Consider the following 6000-nt stretch of genomic DNA (forward strand, 5'->3'; position numbering starts at 1 on the left):
TGCCCTTCAACACTGCCAGGGATGGGGCAGCCACAGCTTCCCTGGGCAGCCTGGGCCAGGCTCTCCCCACCCTCACAGCCCAGAATTTCTCCCTCACATCTCATCTCCAGCTCCCTCTGCCAGCTGGAAACCCTTCCCCCTGCTCCCATCCCTCCCTGCCCTTGTCCCAAGCCCCTCCCCAGCTTTCCTGGAGCCCCTTCAGGCACTGGAAGGTGCTCTCAGGTCTCCCTGCAGCCTTCTCTTCTCCGGGCTGAACACCCCAGCTCTAAGAAGAATTTCAATATCCAAATAACAGCAGCCAAGATCTGTACAAATGCCACTGCTGCAACATTTGTGCAAAGAGCAGTACTCGTGATCCCAGTGCCAGGGCTGAGCAGTGACCTGCCCCAGGCACCCCCAGGTCCCCGCTGGCGACAGGGAACGACTTCATCTCCTGTTCAAGAAGGCCAGATGAGGCAACAATAGTGGCAATCCTCTACTGCCCAATCATCAGACCTATGCATTTGCATACAATAGCCATTTTATGCCGTCTCTTTGTTCAGCAGCTTGAAATGGTTTCAAATTAATGGCCTGTAAAGATGAGAACCAGACATAATGACTGCAAGGCTCAGCTCCGAGCCGGGGCCGCGGCGTTGGCCTCTGCACAACATCAGGGTGTCAGCTGGGAGGTTTTATGAAGCTCCCTTCAGCTGTCCTGGCAGGAGAGAAGATGTTGGGTTTGTCGTTTTTGGTTTTGTTTTTTAACAAACATTCGTGTTTAAAAATACGCTGATTGTTTTCAGCTGAGCGTGTTTTTCAGCAATAAATCAAGAGCAACCAAGCAGCCAAGGCCCCCGCTCCTGCACTCGGGGTTCTGTCAGGAGGTCGCTGACACGCCAGCCTGCCCGTGACATCAGACTTCCTTTTTTTGAACAGCTCTTTCAGTTTTGACCTGCTCTCCCTCTCTGAGCGAGAGGCTGTGTGTCTGTCCTTAGCTGCGGGGTGAGGGACCGTCCCTCCCTGCCTGGTGCCCAGCCCTGTGCCTGGGCAGCCCCCCGGGATCCCCGCAGGATCCCTTGGTAACCAACAGCCACGTCTGTCATCTTTGGTTACAAATCACACCCAAACGCTCTCTGATAACTGGGCGTGTTTACCAGACCAACACAACACTTCTCTTTCATGGCAACCCCTCCACGATTTCTCCTGATCTATCTTTTAATCTAATCCCACGAGAAACCTTGGAAACAACACTTAGATCCGTGTTCCTTCATCACGCTGCCAAGCGGAGCTGTTGGTTCTCTTGCCCCAGACAGAAGCTTGGCTGCACGGGGAGGCTGGAACACGACCTCATCAGCACAGCTGGCAGCCAGAGAAAAAGATTCCATCCTTTGCAAGTCTCCTCACTGGGCAGGGACCATCCCTGCCGTCCCACGACAGGATTTGGAAGCTGTGGGGACTCAGGTGGTCCCAGTCCCTCTCGTCTTCCCAGCTCCAGCCCTTCCTCTCAGCTCTGGTGGCCCACAGCCAAGCAGTAACATCCAGCATGGGGACCTGGGTGGTTTTTACTGAATATGGTCCTACAGGCTTCACCAGAGGACTAGCAGAGTTTGTTTCAGTTTCTAAATAAGCCAGGGAAGTTTCTTTAACGACCAGCTGGCCAACTTCAAGTATTCCTCTGCTTTCCCATTGCTTGAAGCTCCTAGTTCGTTATGAAGGTTTAAAACTGGTGAGAAAGAGCAATGCCCACCTGGTTCTGTCCCAGATTAAAAAAATGAGTAACCTCTGCTAAAATACATCAATGCATTTTGGGAGGCAGAGATTCTTCAATTAACACAGGGCAGTGCAGCACTGATTACACTCATGGCTTTTTGCTCTGTAAAGAGGGGAAATTGGGTGCACTCCAGCCCTCGCTCCCTGTGAGATGATGGCCTTGGTCCCGTCCCACAGCACCTGGCAGAGCCAGTCCAGCAGCTCCCCAGACTGGCTCCTTGCTTCCTGCTGGCCGTGCTGTCTCCCACCCCCTTCACCACCACCCACACATTTTTATTTCCCCTCCTGTCTCTCTGCAGCTGAGCTGGAGGAGCCAGAGCTGTCCTGAAGGGATCCCCCTCTGCTGTGGCTCTGCTGGAGGCTGTGGCACAGGTCCAGCCTCACCACAGGGATCAGCTCGCTGGGTGGGATCCCTCCCAGGGACACGGGCACAGGCAGAGCTGCCCTCACCCCTCAGCTCTCCTGGGAGGACACGGAGCAGCAGGGAGGAGCATCCTGGGGCTGCCATGGGCTGGGTGGGCACAGCAGGAGGATGAGAGGCTGGAAGCAGGGCTGGTGTGGGCTGCAGGGTTCTGCTTCTCCCAGGATCTTTTGGGTTGGAAAAGACCTCTGAAATCACCCAGTCCAACTGTCCCCCCAGCCCTGCTCAGGCCACCCCTGCCCCATGTCCCTCAGCACCATCTCCAGGGCTTGGAAACCCCTCCAGGGATGGGGACTCCCCCCCTGCCCTGGGCAGCCTGGGCCAGGGCCTGACAACCCTTTCCAGGAAGGAATTGTTCCCCAGATCCAACCTCAACCTCCCCTGGCACAACTGGAGGCCGGTTCCTCTTGTCCCATCCCTTGTTCCTGGGGAGCAGAGCCCGACCCCCCTGGCTCCAACCTCCTCTCAGGCAGCTGCAGAGCCAGCAGGTCTCCCCTCAGCCTCCTTGGCTCCAGGCTGGACACCCCCAGCTCCCTCAGCTGCTCCTGCTCAGACTGGTGCTCCAGCCCCTTTGTCTGCCTTCTCCATTCCCCCTTTTGCAAGAACCACGACCCCATTTAAAACCTTTGAGCTGGTTCCCCCAATCTAAGAAGCCTCTGCTACAAAGCTACACTCATTCATGAATGCTCAGGCTGCTCTTGCTCCATCCCCTTTCTAATAACGTTGCATTCTCACCAGTGCTTATTTGGGATGACTGTGGGAAGATTTTGAAACCAGATAGAGCTTGGCAAAACATTCATTATGGCTGTGGCTCATCTTCTCAAGGAAGAAATTGCATCTTCCCCCAGTGCTCCAAATCTGCTTCCATTTGCTGAAGCAGCAATTTGACATTTAAGTCGTTTGGCTCTTCTCAGTGGTTTCACATTTTACTTCTCAGGTTTCCTGAGGAATTTTGTTGCAGACTAATATTTAATCATGCTCTGGTAGGGTGACAGCTCAAGTTTAGCAAAAAACATCGCTAACTATTCAGATCTGGAATCATTTAATTCAAAAGCAGATGCTGTCCCAGAGCTGTGGATTTATTTAGATACTAATTTTAGGGAAGTGCTGGGGCTGGTTACAACCAGCACAACTCTGCCAGCATGTAAAGCTCAGTGCAGTGTGTCCCTGACAGTGGTGACAAACTGATTATGCCTTATTCTGTCTTCCAAAAACTCCATGGCCAAGGAGAGGAAACAAAAGTCATCGAAACCTCTTCTCAGACAAGAGGAGAATTAACCCATTGACTTTTAAAACTGCTCTGGGGCTGACACTGACAGGAGTTGTCTATTAACAAATCACGGGAGGGATGTTCACATGGGACACAACTTCAAACAGAGAGCTCCCTTTCCAGAGCTCTACAATGAGAGCTTCACACAGTGAAAATTCAAAGGTTCTCTGCTGGCTACAAGCAAGCACTCTGAAGGTTTCCAAGAGCTCTGCTAGCAGGATCTGAACATGGTCCTTGCTTCATCCAGTTTCATCTGAGGTTTGTATAAACCACAAGCAGATCACTAGCTCGTAGTTTTGCTGAAATCTTTAAGCAGTGATACAGTAACAACACGGGCCTCCAAGAGCTGCACACAGCAAAGGCTCCTCTCACCAGCAGAACAACAACAGTAGTTTCTTTCATGGACTTTGGATGTTCCCCTTGGAAGGCAAGGCCTGAAGGTCACCCCTCAGGGATGTGCTAATAACACCTTAAATACCTTGTGACATTTGCTGGGTGCCATCTGACCCCAGAGCTTCCCAACCTCCCAGTTGCCCCCACAGTTTCTCCTGTTACCTACCATTTCAGGTTCCAGCAGCCCCCTGTATCTCCAGCTGGTCTGCTGCCCACACATCCACTTGAGTAACTCCAGAACTTACTTGGATTTTATATGAAGTGGCCACAGTAGCATGTAGCTCATTGAGATGTGTAATGACCTTTGGGGATAGTTTATAATTTAGGAAAAAAGTCTTGAGTCATTTCAGGGTTTCCAGCCAGTATCTCCCTCACTTTCATTTGCCACCTTCGTGCTCCTAAAGGTTTGTTTGCTGGTGCCTGTCACCAGCACATCCAGCTACACTCTAAAATGTGTTAATTGTGACAGAGCTTCCTGCTCTTCTGTCTTCATGACTCTCTTGGAATCTTTTTCACTCCTTCTCTAGGACTCATTTTTCCCAAGCTTGCTCTCTCTGTACAAGTCTCTGTTTATTGACTGGTGCTGGCACTGAGGTCTTCTATTTATAGGAGTCTTTATCACTCATTTCATTATCACTTATTTTGTGGCATTTCACATCCATAATTTTCCCAGCTGCCACAAACCTTCACATCAAATAATTTGGGAGTAGTTTAGATGGGGGGGAGGGCTTTGATTCCTTCGGAGTTTGTTTTCCTCCCCTTAAAAGGCAGCTTTTCACACAGACACCACTTCACAGTCAAGTGCTGCTAATAGTGGTTCATTCAGCTTATCAACAACTTGAAGATCCTTCAGTTGGGCTGTTTGGTTGCTTGGATCCTCGTCTGGTGAATCCTCCCCATGTTTCCAATTACATTTGATTCACAGAGGTGTGCCTAAATTCCCCTTAATTTCTGCCTGTCAGCTGCTAGGCTATTTGCTGTGATAACTTCTCTTGACTGCAAAAATTAAACACCAAGCTAGTAGTTACAAAAGAGTCCCCACAGCTCTCCTAAATACCTGCCTGCTCCCCCAGAGCGTGCTTTACCCCGTGACTCTTGTGAAATGCTGCCATGGGGGAGCTTGTCCCTCAGCCTTCTTGCTGGGTTTAACTTCTGCAGTTGTTCAGACTCTACAATTTTCTGTCTCTTCTCTCCCCTCCTTCCTTTTCTGAATTGTATAGGCTGCCAAGAGTTTTCTCATTGGATTATCATTATTTTCCATGCTTTGTATAAACGAGTTGGATCTCTGTTCCAACAAACTGGATTGCCTTCCCTCCCCCCATCCACTCCCTCCCTTAAAGTCTCTCGTTTTTGGAAGATGATTAAGGATTTAAATGGGAATTCTCACCCATAGTGAGGAGGGCTGCTGGCATTTTCCCCAGCTCTCATTCTAAGAAGAAGTGATACATAGAAAGGTACGTAGCAAAAAGTACTGCAGTTTGTGGCCTCTGAGCATAAGCTTTGGGCATTGTCTGTTTGGTTTTTTCTTCTGTGGGCACTGATGAAATTTTGCAATCAGGTCTCCAGGTCTGTTATGGAGAGTCCCAGGGGAAGAAACAGACTTCCAGGAATTGTGTTTACTTTGTCTCTTCCAGAAAGCTTGGGTGTAACAACATGATTTTTATATGACAGACTGAGTTTCATCCTTCAGTACTCTCAGGCAACTTCTAATTCTCATGTCACCCACCCTCTGTTTGATACATAATGAAGTAGCTCTCTGGTGCAGCCCTGTCATGCAGCTCAGTCATGCACTTTCACTTTTCTCCTTTGGGCCAGTTTCTAGCAGTCACACCCTCATCCTTTTTTTTTTTTCCTATTTTGTTCCTTTTTTTTTTCCCATTACAGTTTTGGATAGGAGAGAACTCCTCAGGATCACCGCTCCAACCCCAGCCTTGGGGCCTGGTGATTGTCTCTGGTCTGTACACTTCTCTCTGCCTTGGCAGCCAAAGTCTGGGAGCAGGTTCAGGAAACCTCTCCAGCTGCACACCAGAAAAACTCCTCTCAGTGAGGTGACACATTCGAGGGCTGTGGAAGGTCCGTGGACAGCAGAGCATGGCTGGCTTCTCAGAAGGCTTCCCATGAAGCTCCCACGAGATGCTGCACTGAGCTGGGTGATACACATATGAAA

The sequence above is a fragment of the Apus apus genome, chromosome 2 (assembly GCF_020740795.1).
Source record: "Apus apus isolate bApuApu2 chromosome 2, bApuApu2.pri.cur, whole genome shotgun sequence".
NCBI lineage: Eukaryota > Metazoa > Chordata > Aves > Apodiformes > Apodidae > Apus > Apus apus.